The following is a 15,585-nucleotide window of genomic DNA, read 5'->3' on the forward strand; positions in this document are numbered from 1 at the left end:
AAAGTTTCCTTGCCAAAGTTTATAAAGTCTCTAATCTGGACAGTTATTTTAGGATTTTTCGCTAATTAAAAGGAACACATTGCCATGTTCTTGTGATGAATCAACCCTTCTTGAGTTCTAAGCATTTCCATGAGCAGCAGAGTGGCGCAGCGGAAGCGTGCTGGGCTCATAACCCAGAGGTCGATGGATCGAAACCATCCTCTGCTATGTGCTATTTTCATTTATCAAATCTAAAATTGGGATTGCTATTTTGACTTTTTTGGTCTTTGCTTATAGTAGAAAATCCATTATCATCTTAACTCATTTTAATCGTATTTTGACAGAAGTGCTGTAGCAAAAAATCCACATAATGTCTTTACTTTACCCTATTCTTCTATGGTTATTGAGAAAAACAAACTACATTGACTCCAGAAGAGCAAATCAGGTGATCTAACAAGTAATTTATCAAAATCATCTTTCCAGCTTACACTTTGGTGATGCAATAAGACAATGATTTTGTAAGAAAAATCTTCACACTTCAAAAAGTTTTTCTTAATTCCTTACCTTTGTACTGATAAGATAACACCTGGTTTTAACATAACACAGGCTTCCACTTAAAAATGCTGCTAGGTTGCATTCTGCTGATTAGATATCACCAGGAACAACATTAACCTTCAGGTATTTTCTAAATGTTGAATAAATTGGCTTAAATCAAATTAAACTCACTTTAGAGATAATTGTTTCAGAGAAAGTCTTGAACCCTACCATAAAATAGGTAGTTTGACATGTTGACTTCTCTACCTAAAAATCCCCAAAATTTGACTAATAGAAGATTTTCCTCCATGGGTGGGATTGAACCACCAATATTCCAATTAACAGCCGAACGTGCTAACCAATTGTGCCACAGAGACCCTATATGAGACATAAACAAACAACAGCTTAGAAACATTGATCTGGAAAGTTTCCTTACCAAAGTTTATAAAGTCTCTCATCTGGACAGTTATTTTAGGATTTTTCATTAATTAAAAGGAACACATTGCCATGTTCTTGTGATGAATCAACCCTTCTTGAGTTCTAAGCACTTCCATGAGCAGCAGAGTGGCGCAGCGGAAGCGTGCTGGGCCCATAACCCAGAGGTCGTTGGATCGAAACCATCCTCTGCTATGTGCTATTTTCATTTATCAAATCTAAAATTGGGATTGCTATTTTGACTTTTTTGGTCTTTGCTTATAGTAGAAAATCCATTATCATCTTAACTCATTTAAATCGTATTTTGACAGAAGTGCTGTAGCAAAAAATCCACATAATGTCTTTACTTTACCCTATTACTTCTATGGTTATTGAGAAAAACAAACTACATTGACTCCAGAAGAGCAAATCAGGTGTTCAAACAAGTAATTTATCAAAATCATCTTTCCAGCTTACACTTTGGTGATGCATTAAGACAATGATTTTGTAAGAAAAATCTTCAAACTTCATAAAGTTTTTCTTAATTCCTTACCTTTGTACTGATAAGATAACACCTGGTTATAACATAACACAGGCTTTCACTTAAAAATGCTGCTAGGTTGCATTCTGCTGATTAGATATCACCAGGAACAACATTAACCTTCAGGTATTTTCTAATTGTTGAATAAATTGGCTTAAATCAAATTAAACTCACTTTAGAGATAATTGTTTCAGAGAAAGTCTTGAACCCTACCATAAAATAGGTAGTTAGACATGTTGACTTCTCTACCTAAAATTCCCCAAAATTTGACTAATAGAAGATTCTCGTCCCTGGGTGGGATTGAACCACCAACCTTCCGGTTAACAGCCGAACGCGCTAACCAATTGCGCCACAGAGACCCTATGTGAGACATAAACTAACAACAGCTAAGAAACATTGATCTGGAAAGTTTCCTTGCCAAAGTTTATAAAGTCTCTAATCTGGACAGTTATTTTAGGATTTTTCACTAATTAAAAGGAACACATTGCCATGTTCTTGTGATGAATCAACCCTTCTTGAGTTCTAAGCATTTCCATGAGCAGCAGAGTGGCGCAGCGGAAGCGTGCTGGGCCCATAACCCAGAGGTCGAAGGATCGAAACCATCCTCTGCTATGTGCTATTTTCATTTATCAAATCTAAAATTGGGTTTGCTATTTTGACTTTTTTGGTCTTTGCTTATAGTAGAAAATCCATTATCATCTTAACTCATTTAATTCGTATTTTGACAGAAGTGCTGTAGCAAAAAATCCACATAATGTCTTTACTTTACCCTATTCTTCTATGGTTATTGAGAAAAACAAACTACATTGACTCCAGAAGAGCAAATCAGGTGATCTAACAAGTAATTTATCAAAATCATCTTTCCAGCTTACACTTTGGTGATGCAATAAGACAATGATTTTGTAAGAAAAATCTTCACACTTCAAAAAGTTTTTCTTAATTCCTTACCTTTGTACTGATAAGATAACACCTGGTTTTAACATAACACAGGCTTCCACTTAAAAATGCTGCTAGGTTGCATTCTGCTGATTAGATATCACCAGGAACAACATTAACCTTCAGGTATTTTCTAAATGTTGAATAAATTGGCTTAAATCAAATTAAACTCACTTTAGAGATAATTGTTTCAGAAAAAGTCTTGAACCCTACCATAAAATAGGTAGTTTGACATGTTGACTTCTCTACCTAAAAATCCCCAAAATTTGACTAATAAAAGATTTTCATCCCTGGGTGGGATTGAACCACCAATATTCCAATTAACAGCCGAACGTGCTAACCAATTGTGCCACAGAGACCCTATATGAGACATAAACAAACAACAACTTAGAAACATTGATCTGGAAAGTTTCCTTACCAAAGTTTATAAAGTCTCTAATCTGGACAGTTATTTTAGGATTTTTCATTAATTAAAAGGAACACATTGCCATGTTCTTGTGATGAATCAACTCTTCTTGAGTTCTAAGCATTTCCATGAGCAGCAGAGTGGCGCAGCGGAAGCGTGCTGGGCCCATAACCCAGAGGTCGATGGATCGAAACCATCCTCTGCTATGTGCTATTTTCATTTATCAAATCTAAAATTGGGATTGCTATTTTGACTTTTTTGGTCTTTGCTTATAGTAGAAAATCCATTATCATCTTAACTCATTTAATTCGTATTTTGACAGAAGTGCTGTAGCAAAAAATCCACATAATGTCTTTACTTTACCCTATTCTTCTATGGTTATTGAGAAAAACAAACTACATTGACTCCAGAAGAGCAAATCAGGTGATCTAACAAGTAATTTATCAAAATCATCTTTCCAGCTTACACTTTGGTGATGCAATAAGACAATGATTTTGTAAGAAAAATCTTCACACTTCAAAAAGTTTTTCTTAATTCCTTACCTTTGTACTGATAAGATAACACCTGGTTTTAACATAACACATGCTTCCACTTAAAAATGCTGCTAGGTTGCATTCTGCTGATTAGATATCACCAGGAACAACATCAACCTTCAGGTATTTTCTAAATGTTGAATAAATTGGCTTAAATCAAATTAAACTCACTTTAGAGATAATTGTTTCAGAGAAAGTCTTGAACCCTACCATAAAATAGGTAGTTTGACATGTTGACTTCTCTACCTAAAAATCCCCAAAATTTGACTAATAGAAGATTTTCCTCCCTGGGTGGGATTGAACCACCAATATTCCAATTAACAGCCGAACGCGCTAACCAATTGCGCCACAGAGACCCTATGTGAGACATAAACTAACAACAGCTAAGAAACATTGATCTGGAAAGTTTCCTTGCCAAAGTTTATAAAGTCTCTAATCTGGACAGTTATTTTAGGATTTTTCGCTAATTAAAAGGAACACATTGCCATGTTCTTGTGATGAATCAACCCTTCTTGAGTTCTAAGCATTTCCATGAGCAGCAGAGTGGCGCAGCGGAAGCGTGCTGGGCTCATAACCCAGAGGTCGATGGATCGAAACCATCCTCTGCTATGTGCTATTTTCATTTATCAAATCTAAAATTGGGATTGCTATTTTGACTTTTTTGGTCTTTGCTTATAGTAGAAAATCCATTATCATCTTAACTCATTTTAATCGTATTTTGACAGAAGTGCTGTAGCAAAAAATCCACATAATGTCTTTACTTTACCCTATTCTTCTATGGTTATTGAGAAAAACAAACTACATTGACTCCAGAAGAGCAAATCAGGTGATCTAACAAGTAATTTATCAAAATCATCTTTCCAGCTTACACTTTGGTGATGCAATAAGACAATGATTTTGTAAGAAAAATCTTCACACTTCAAAAAGTTTTTCTTAATTCCTTACCTTTGTACTGATAAGATAACACCTGGTTTTAACATAACACAGGCTTCCACTTAAAAATGCTGCTAGGTTGCATTCTGCTGATTAGATATCACCAGGAACAACATTAACCTTCAGGTATTTTCTAAATGTTGAATAAATTGGCTTAAATCAAATTAAACTCACTTTAGAGATAATTGTTTCAGAGAAAGTCTTGAACCCTACCATAAAATAGGTAGTTTGACATGTTGACTTCTCTACCTAAAAATCCCCAAAATTTGACTAATAGAAGATTTTCCTCCATGGGTGGGATTGAACCACCAATATTCCAATTAACAGCCGAACGTGCTAACCAATTGTGCCACAGAGACCCTATATGAGACATAAACAAACAACAGCTTAGAAACATTGATCTGGAAAGTTTCCTTACCAAAGTTTATAAAGTCTCTCATCTGGACAGTTATTTTAGGATTTTTCATTAATTAAAAGGAACACATTGCCATGTTCTTGTGATGAATCAACCCTTCTTGAGTTCTAAGCACTTCCATGAGCAGCAGAGTGGCGCAGCGGAAGCGTGCTGGGCCCATAACCCAGAGGTCGTTGGATCGAAACCATCCTCTGCTATGTGCTATTTTCATTTATCAAATCTAAAATTGGGATTGCTATTTTGACTTTTTTGGTCTTTGCTTATAGTAGAAAATCCATTATCATCTTAACTCATTTAAATCGTATTTTGACAGAAGTGCTGTAGCAAAAAATCCACATAATGTCTTTACTTTACCCTATTACTTCTATGGTTATTGAGAAAAACAAACTACATTGACTCCAGAAGAGCAAATCAGGTGTTCAAACAAGTAATTTATCAAAATCATCTTTCCAGCTTACACTTTGGTGATGCATTAAGACAATGATTTTGTAAGAAAAATCTTCAAACTTCATAAAGTTTTTCTTAATTCCTTACCTTTGTACTGATAAGATAACACCTGGTTATAACATAACACAGGCTTTCACTTAAAAATGCTGCTAGGTTGCATTCTGCTGATTAGATATCACCAGGAACAACATTAACCTTCAGGTATTTTCTAATTGTTGAATAAATTGGCTTAAATCAAATTAAACTCACTTTAGAGATAATTGTTTCAGAGAAAGTCTTGAACCCTACCATAAAATAGGTAGTTAGACATGTTGACTTCTCTACCTAAAATTCCCCAAAATTTGACTAATAGAAGATTCTCGTCCCTGGGTGGGATTGAACCACCAACCTTCCGGTTAACAGCCGAACGCGCTAACCAATTGCGCCACAGAGACCCTATGTGAGACATAAACTAACAACAGCTAAGAAACATTGATCTGGAAAGTTTCCTTGCCAAAGTTTATAAAGTCTCTAATCTGGACAGTTATTTTAGGATTTTTCGCTAATTAAAAGGAACACATTGCCATGTTCTTGTGATGAATCAACCCTTCTTGAGTTCTAAGCATTTCCATGAGCAGCAGAGTGGCGCAGCGGAAGCATGCTGGGCCCATAACCCAGAGGTCGTTGGATCGAAACCATCCTCTGCTATGTGCTATTTTCATTTATCAAATCTAAAATTGGGTTTGCTATTTTGACTTTTTTGGTCTTTGCTTATAGTAGAAAATCCATTATCATCTTAACTCATTTAATTCGTATTTTGACAGAAGTGCTGTAGCAAAAAATCCACATAATGTCTTTACTTTACCCTATTACTTCTATGGTTATTGAGAAAAACAAACTAAATTGACTCCAGAAGAGCAAATCAGGTGATCTAACAAGTAATTTATCAAAATCATCTTTCCAGCTTACACTTTGGTGATGCAATAAGACAATGATTTTGTAAGAAAAATCTTCACACTTCAAAAAGTTTTTCTTAATTCCTTACCTTTGTACTGATAAGATAACACCTGGTTTTAACATAACACAGGCTTCCACTTAAAAATGCTGCTAGGTTGCATTCTGCTGATTAGATATCACCAGGAACAACATTAACCTTCAGGTATTTTCTAAATGTTGAATAAATTGGCTTAAATCAAATTAAACTCACTTTAGAGATAATTGTTTCAGAGAAAGTCTTGAACCCTACCATAAAATAGGTAGTTTGACATGTTGACTTCTCTACCTAAAAATCCCCAAAATTTGACTAATAGAAGATTTTCATCCCTGGGTGGGATTGAACCACCAATATTCCAATTAACAGCCGAACGTGCTAACCAATTGTGCCACAGAGACCCTATATGAGACATAAATAAACAACAACTTAGAAACATTGATCTGGAAAGTTTCCTTACCAAAGTTTATAAAGTCTCTAATCTGGACAGTTATTTTAGGATTTTTCATTAATTAAAAGGAACACATTGCCATGTTCTTGTGATGAATCAACCCTTCTTGAGTTCTAAGCACTTCCATGAGCAGCAGAGTGGCGCAGCGGAAGCGTGCTGGGCCCATAACCCAGAGGTTGTTGGATCGAAACCATCCTCTGCTATGTGCTATTTTCATTTATCAAATCTAAAATTGGGATTGCTATTTTGACTTTTTTGGTCTTTGCTTATAGTAGAAAATCCATTATCATCTTAACTCATTTAAATCGTATTTTGACAGAAGTGCTGTAGCAAAAAATCCACATAATGTCTTTACTTTACCCTATTACTTCTATGGTTATTGAGAAAAACAAACTACATTGACTCCAGAAGAGCAAATCAGGTGTTCAAACAAGTAATTTATCAAAATCATCTTTCCAGCTTACACTTTGGTGATGCAATAAGACAATGATTTTGTAAGAAAAATCTTCAAACTTCATAAAGTTTTTCTTAATTCCTTACCTTTGTACTGATAAGATAACACCTGGTTATAACATAACACAGGCTTTCACTTAAAAATGCTGCTAGGTTGCATTCTGCTGATTAGATATCACCAGGAACAACATTAACCTTCAGGTATTTTCTAATTGTTGAATAAATTGGCTTAAATCAAATTAAACTCACTTTAGAGATAATTGTTTCAGAGAAAGTCTTGAACCCTACCATAAAATAGGTAGTTAGACATGTTGACTTCTCTACCTAAAATTCCCCAAAATTTGACTAATAGAAGATTCTCATCCCTGGGTGGGATTGAACCACCAACCTTCTGGTTAACAGCCGAACGCGCTAACCAATTGCGCCACAGAGACCCTATGTGAGACATAAACTAACAACAGCTAAGAAACATTGATCTGGAAAGTTTCCTTGCCAAAGTTTATAAAGTCTCTAATCTGAACAGTTATTTTAGGATTTTTCGCTAATTAAAAGGAACACATTGCCATGTTCTTGTGATGAATCAACCCTTCTTGAGTTCTAAGCATTTCCATGAGCAGCAGAGTGGCGCAGCGGAAGCGTGCTGGGCCCATAACCCAGAGGTCGATGGATCGAAACCATCCTCTGCTATGTGCTATTTTCATTTATCAAATCTAAAATTGGGTTTGCTATTTTGACTTTTTTGGTCTTTGCTTATAGTAGAAAATCCATTATCATCTTAACTCATTTAATTCGTATTTTGACAGAAGTGCTGTAGCAAAAAATCCACATAATGTCTTTACTTTACCCTATTACTTCTATGGTTATTGAGAAAAACAAACTACATTGACTCCAGAAGAGCAAATCAGGTGATCTAACAAGTAATTTATCAAAATCATCTTTCCAGCTTACACTTTGGTGATGCAATAAGACAATGATTTTGTAAGAAAAATCTTCACACTTCAAAAAGTTTTTCTTAATTCCTTACCTTTGTACTGATAAGATAACACCTGGTTTTAACATAACACAGGCTTCCACTTAAAAATGCTGCTAGGTTGCATTCTGCTGATTAGATATCACCAGGAACAACATTAACCTTCAGGTATTTTCTAAATGTTGAATAAATTGGCTTAAATCAAATTAAACTCACTTTAGAGATAATTGTTTCAGAGAAAGTCTTGAACCCTACCATAAAATAGGTAGTTTGACATGTTGACTTCTCTACCTAAAAATCCCCAAAATTTGACTAATAGAAGATTTTCGTCCCTGGGTGGAATTTAACCACCAATATTCCAATTAACAGCCGAACGTGCTAACCAATTGTGCCACAGAGACCCTATATGAGACATAAACAAACAACAGCTAAGAAACATTGATCTGGAAAGTTTCCTTACCAAAGTTTATAAAGTCTCTAATCTGGACAGTTATTTTAGGATTTTTCATTAATTAAAAGGAACACATTGCCATGTTCTTGTGATGAATCAACCCTTCTTGAGTTCTAAGCACTTCCATGAGCAGCAGAGTGGTGCAGCGGAAGAGTGCTGGGCCCATAACCCAGAGGTCGTTGGATCGAAACCATCCTCTGCTATGTGCTATTTTCATTTATCAAATCTAAAATTGGGATTGCTATTTTGACTTTTTTGGTCTTTGCTTATAGTAGAAAATCCATTATCATCTTAACTCATTTAAATCGTATTTTGACAGAAGTGCTGTAGCAAAAAATCCACATAATGTCTTTACTTTACCCTATTACTTCTATGGTTATTGAGAAAAACAAACTACATTGACTCCAGAAGAGCAAATCAGGTGTTCAAACAAGTAATTTATCAAAATCATCTTTCCAGCTTACACTTTGGTGATGCAATAAGACAATGATTTTGTAAGAAAAATCTTCAAACTTCAAAAAGTTTTTCTTAATTCCTTACCTTTGTACTGATAAGATAACACCTGGTTATAACATAACACAGGCTTTCACTTAAAAATGCTGCTAGGTTGCATTCTGCTGATTAGATATCACCAGGAACAACATTAACCTTCAGGTATTTTCTAATTGTTGAATAAATTGGCTTAAATCAAATTAAACTCACTTTAGAGATAATTGTTTCAGAGAAAGTCTTGAACCCTACCATAAAATAGGTAGTTTGACATGTTGACTTCTCTACCTAAAAATCCCCAAAATTTGACTAATAGAAGATTTTCATCCCTGGGTGGGATTGAACCACCAATATTCCAATTAACAGCTGAACGTGCTAACCAATTGTGCCACAGAGACCCTATATGAGATATAAACAAACAACAGCTTAGAAACATTGATCTGGAAAGTTTCCTTACCAAAGTTTATAAAGTCTCTAATCTGGACAGTTATTTTAGGATTTTTCATTAATTAAAAGGAACACATTGCCATGTTCTTGTGAAGAATCAACCCTTCTTGAGTTCTAAGCACTTCCATGAGCAGCAGAGTGGCGCAGCGGAAGCGTGCTGGGCCCATAACCCAGAGGTCGTTGGATCGAAACCATCCTCTGCTATGTGCTATTTTCATTTATCAAATCTAAAATTGGGATTGCTATTTTGACTTTTTTGGTCTTTGCTTATAGTAGAAAATCCATTATCATCTTAACTCATTTAAATCGTATTTTGACAGAAGTGCTGTAGCAAAAAATCCACATAATGTCTTTACTTTACCCTATTACTTCTATGGTTATTGAGAAAAACAAACTACATTGACTCCAGAAGAGCAAATCAGGTGTTCAGACAAGTAATTTATCAAAATCATCTTTCCAGCTTACACTTTGGTGATGCAATAAGACAATGATTTTGTAAGAAAAATCTTCAAACTTCATAAAGTTTTTCTTAATTCCTTACCTTTGTACTGATAAGATAACACCTGGTTATAACATAACACAGGCTTTCACTTAAAAATGCTGCTAGGTTGCATTCTGCTGATTAGATATCACCAGGAACAACATTAACCTTCAGGTATTTTCTAATTGTTGAATAAATTGGCTTAAATCAAATTAAACTCACTTTAGAGATAATTGTTTCAGAGAAAGTCTTGAACCCTACCATAAAATAGGTAGTTAGACATGTTGACTTCTCTACCTAAAATTCCCCAAAATTTGACTAATAGAAGATTCTCGTCCCTGGGTGGGATTGAACCACCAACCTTCCGTTTAACAGCCGAACGCGCTAACCAATTGCGCCACAGAGACCCTATGTGAGACATAAACTAACAACAGCTAAGAAACATTGATCTGGAAAGTTTCCTTGCCAAAGTTTATAAAGTCTCTAATCTGGACAGTTATTTTAGGATTTTTCACTAATTAAAAGGAACACCTTGCCATGTTCTTGTGATGAATCAACCCTTCTTGAGTTCTAAGCATTTCCATGAGCAGCAGAGTGGCGCAGCGGAAGCGTGCTGGGCCCATAACCCAGAGGTCGATGGATCGAAACCATCCTCTGCTATGTGCTATTTTCATTTATCAAATCTAAAATTGGGTTTGCTATTTTGACTTTTTTGGTCTTTGCTTATAGTAGAAAATCCATTATCATCTTAACTCATTTAATTCGTATTTTGACAGAAGTGCTGTAGCAAAAAATCCACATAATGTCTTTACTTTACCCTATTCTTCTATGGTTATTGAGAAAAACAAACTACATTGACTCCAGAAGAGCAAATCAGGTGATCTAACAAGTAATTTATCAAAATCATCTTTCCAGCTTACACTTTGGTGATGCAAAAAGACAATGATTTTGTAAGAAAAATCTTCACACTTCAAAAAGTTTTTCTTAATTCCTTACCTTTGTACTGATAAGATAACACCTGGTTTTAACATAACACAGGCTTCCACTTAAAAATGCTGCTAGGTTGCATTCTGCTGATTAGATATCACCAGGAACAACATCAACCTTCAGGTATTTTCTAAATGTTGAATAAATTGGCTTAAATCAAATTAAACTCACTTTAGAGATAATTGTTTCAGAGAAAGTCTTGAACCCTACCATAAAATAGGTAGTTTGACATGTTGACTTCTCTACCTAAAAATCCCCAAAATTTGACTAATAGAATATTTTCATCCCTGGGTGGGATTGAACCACCAATATTCCAATTAACAGCCGAACATGCTAACCAATTGTGCCACAGAGACCCTATATGAGATATAAACAAACAACAGCTTAGAAACATTGATCTGGAAAGTTTCCTTACCAAAGTTTATAAAGTCTCTAATCTGGACAGTTATTTTAGGATTTTTCGCTAATTAAAAGGAACACATTGCCATGTTCTTGTGATGAATCAACCCTTCTTGAGTTCTAAGCATTTCCATGAGCAGCAGAGTGGCGCAGCGGAAGAGTGCTGGGCCCATAACCCAGAGGTCGTTGGATCGAAACCATCCTCTGCTATGTGCTATTTTCATTTATCAAATCTAAAATTGGGATTGCTATTTTGACTTTTTTGGTCTTTGCTTATAGTAGAAAATCCATTATCATCTTAACTCATTTAAATCGTATTTTGACAGAAGTGCTGTAGCAAAAAATCCACATAATGTCTTTACTTTACCCTATTACTTCTATGGTTATTGAGAAAAACAAACTACATTGACTCCAGAAGAGCAAATCAGGTGTTCAAACAAGTAATTTATCAAAATCATCTTTCCAGCTTACACTTTGGTGATGCAATAAGACAATGATTTTGTAAGAAAAATCTTCAAACTTCAAAAAGTTTTTCTTAATTCCTTACCTTTGTACTGATAAGATAACACCTGGTTATAACATAACACAGGCTTTCACTTAAAAATGCTGCTAGGTTGCATTCTGCTGATTAGATATCACCAGGAACAACATTAACCTTCAGGTATTTTCTAATTGTTGAATAAATTGGCTTAAATCAAATTAAACTCACTTTAGAGATAATTGTTTCAGAGAAAGTCTTGAACCCTACCATAAAATAGGTAGTTTGACATGTTGACTTCTCTACCTAAAAATCCCCAAAATTTGACTAATAGAATATTTTCATCCCTGGGTGGGATTGAACCACCAATATTCCAATTAACAGCCGAACGTGCTAACCAATTGTGCCACAGAGACCCTATATGAGATATAAACAAACAACAGCTTAGAAACATTGATCTGGAAAGTTTCCTTACCAAAGTTTATAAAGTCTCTAATCTGGACAGTTATTTTAGGATTTTTCATTAATTAAAAGGAACACATTGCCATGTTCTTGTGATGAATCAACCCTTCTTGAGTTCTAAGCACTTCCATGAGCAGCAGAGTGGCGCAGCGGAAGCGTGCTGGGCCCATAACCCAGAAGTCGTTGGATCGAAACCATCCTCTGCTATGTGCTATTTTCATTTATCAAATCTAAAATTGGGATTGCTATTTTGACTTTTTTGGTCTTTGCTTATAGTAGAAAATCCATTATCATCTTAACTCATTTAAATCGTATTTTGACAGAAGTGCTGTAGCAAAAAATCCACATAATGTCTTTACTTTACCCTATTACTTCTATGGTTATTGAGAAAAACAAACTACATTGACTCCAGAAGAGCAAATCAGGTGTTCAAACAAGTAATTTATCAAAATCATCTTTCCAGCTTACACTTTGGTGATGCAATAAGACAATGATTTTGTAAGAAAAATCTTCAAACTTCATAAAGTTTTTCTTAATTCCTTACCTTTGTACTGATATGATAACACCTGGTTATAACATAACACAGGCTTTCACTTAAAAATGCTGCTAGGTTGCATTCTGCTGATTAGATATCACCAGGAACAACATTAACCTTCAGGTATTTTCTAATTGTTGAATAAATTGTCTTAAATCAAATTAAACTCACTTTAGAGATAATTGTTTCAGAGAAAGTCTTGAACCCTACCATAAAATAGGTAGTTAGACATGTTGACTTCTCTACCTAAAATTCCCCAAAATTTGACTAATAGAAGATTCTCGTCCCTGGGTGGGATTGAACCACCAACCTTCCGGTTAACAGCCGAACGCGCTAACCAATTGCGCCACAGAGACCCTATGTGAGACATAAACTAACAACAGCTAAGAAACATTGATCTGGAAAGTTTCCTTGCCAAAGTTTATAAAGTCTCTAATCTGGACAGTTATTTTAGGATTTTTCACTAATTAAAAGGAACACATTGCCATGTTCTTGTGATGAATCAACCCTTCTTGAGTTCTAAGCATTTCCATGAGCAGCAGAGTGGCGCAGCGGAAGCGTGCTGGGCCCATAACCCTGAGGTCGAAGGATCGAAACCATCCTCTGCTATGTGCTATTTTCATTTATCAAATCTAAAATTGGGTTTGCTATTTTGACTTTTTTGGTCTTTGCTTATAGTAGAAAATCCATTATCATCTTAACTCATTTAATTCGTATTTTGACAGAAGTGCTGTAGCAAAAAATCCACATAATGTCTTTACTTTACCCTATTCTTCTATGGTTATTGAGAAAAACAAACTACATTGACTCCAGAAGAGCAAATCAGGTGATCTAACAAGTAATTTATCAAAATCATCTTTCCAGCTTACACTTTGGTGATGCAATAAGACAATGATTTTGTAAGAAAAATCTTCACACTTCAAAAAGTTTTTCTTAATTTCTTACCTTTGTACTGATAAGATAACACCTGGTTATAACATAACACAGGCTTCCACTTAAAAATGCTGCTAGGTTGCATTCTGCTGATTAGATATCACCAGGAACAACATCAACCTTCAGGTATTTTCTAAATGTTGAATAAATTGGCTTAAATCAAATTAAACTCACTTTAGAGATAATTGTTTCAGAGAAAGTCTTGAACCCTACCATAAAATAGGTAGTTTGACATGTTGACTTCTCTACCTAAAAATCCCCAAAATTTGACTAATAGAAGATTTTCCTGCCTGGGTGGGATTGAACCACCAATATTCCAATTAACAGCCGAACGTGCTAACCAATTGTGCCACAGAGACCCTATATGAGACATAAACAAACAACAGCTTAGAAACATTGATCTGGAAAGTTTCCTTACCAAAGTTTATAAAGTCTCTAATCTGGACAGTTATTTTAGGATTTTTCGCTAATTAAAAGGAACACATTGCCATGTTCTTGTGATGAATCAACCCTTCTTGAGTTCTAAGCATTTCCATGAGCAGCAGAGTGGCGCAGCGGAAGAGTGCTGGGCCCATAACCCAGAGGTCGTTGGATCGAAACCATCCTCTGCTATGTGCTATTTTCATTTATCAAATCTAAAATTGGGATTGCTATTTTGACTTTTTTGGTCTTTGCTTATAGTAGAAAATCCATTATCATCTTAACTCATTTAAATCGTATTTTGACAGAAGTGCTGTAGCAAAAAATCCACATAATGTCTTTACTTTACCCTATTACTTCTATGGTTATTGAGAAAAACAAACTACATTGACTCCAGAAGAGCAAATCAGGTGTTCAAACAAGTAATTTATCAAAATCATCTTTCCAGCTTACACTTTGGTGATGCAATAAGACAATGATTTTGTAAGAAAAATCTTCAAACTTCAAAAAGTTTTTCTTAATTCCTTACCTTTGTACTGATAAGATAACACCTGGTTATAACATAACACAGGCTTTCACTTAAAAATGCTGCTAGGTTGCATTCTGCTGATTAGATATCACCAGGAACAACATTAACCTTCAGGTATTTTCTAATTGTTGAATAAATTGGCTTAAATCAAATTAAACTCACTTTAGAGATAATTGTTTCAGAGAAAGTCTTGAACCCTACCATAAAATAGGTAGTTTGACATGTTGACTTCTCTACCTAAAAATCCCCAAAATTTGACTAATAGAATATTTTCATCCCTGGGTGGGATTGAACCACCAATATTCCAATTAACAGCCGAACGTGCTAACCAATTGTGCCACAGAGACCCTATATGAGATATAAACAAACAACAGCTTAGAAACATTGATCTGGAAAGTTTCCTTACCAAAGTTTATAAAGTCTCTAATCTGGACAGTTATTTTAGGATTTTTCATTAATTAAAAGGAACACATTGCCATGTTCTTGTGATGAATCAACCCTTCTTGAGTTCTAAGCACTTCCATGAGCAGCAGAGTGGCGCAGCGGAAGCGTGCTGGGCCCATAACCCAGAGGTCGTTGGATCGAAACCATCCTCTGCTATGTGCTATTTTCATTTATCAAATCTAAAATTGGGATTGCTATTTTGACTTTTTTGGTCTTTGCTTATAGTAGAAAATCCATTATCATCTTAACTCATTTAAATCGTATTTTGACAGAAGTGCTGTAGCAAAAAATCCACATAATGTCTTTACTTTACCCTATTACTTCTATGGTTATTGAGAAAAACAAACTACATTGACTCCAGAAGAGCAAATCAGGTGTTCAAACAAGTAATTTATCAAAATCATCTTTCCAGCTTACACTTTGGTGATGCAATAAGACAATGATTTTGTAAGAAAAATCTTCAAACTTCATAAAGTTTTTCTTAATTCCTTACCTTTGTACTGATATGATAACACCTGGTTATAACATAACACAGGCTTTCACTTAAA

At 35.0% G+C, this 15,585-nt stretch overlaps 3 non-coding genes across 3 annotated transcripts; all 3 read right to left on the reverse strand.

Moving 5' to 3' along the window:
• Positions 1 to 1,753: 1,753 nt before the first annotated feature.
• On the reverse strand, positions 1,754 to 1,827 carry TRNAN-GUU (transfer RNA asparagine (anticodon GUU)). Its single transcript has one exon. It is a non-coding gene; the product is annotated as a tRNA-Asn (tRNA).
• A 3,671-nt stretch (positions 1,828 to 5,498) lies between these two features.
• Positions 5,499 to 5,572, reverse strand: TRNAN-GUU (transfer RNA asparagine (anticodon GUU)). Its single transcript has one exon. It is a non-coding gene; the product is annotated as a tRNA-Asn (tRNA).
• A 7,421-nt stretch (positions 5,573 to 12,993) lies between these two features.
• On the reverse strand, positions 12,994 to 13,067 carry TRNAN-GUU (transfer RNA asparagine (anticodon GUU)). The gene has a single exon. It is a non-coding gene; the product is annotated as a tRNA-Asn (tRNA).
• Positions 13,068 to 15,585: the final 2,518 nt, after the last annotated feature.

Source organism: Taudactylus pleione, unplaced genomic scaffold (assembly GCF_031769625.1).
Source record: "Taudactylus pleione unplaced genomic scaffold, aTauple2 ptg000134l, whole genome shotgun sequence".
Taxonomy (NCBI): domain Eukaryota; kingdom Metazoa; phylum Chordata; class Amphibia; order Anura; family Myobatrachidae; genus Taudactylus; species Taudactylus pleione.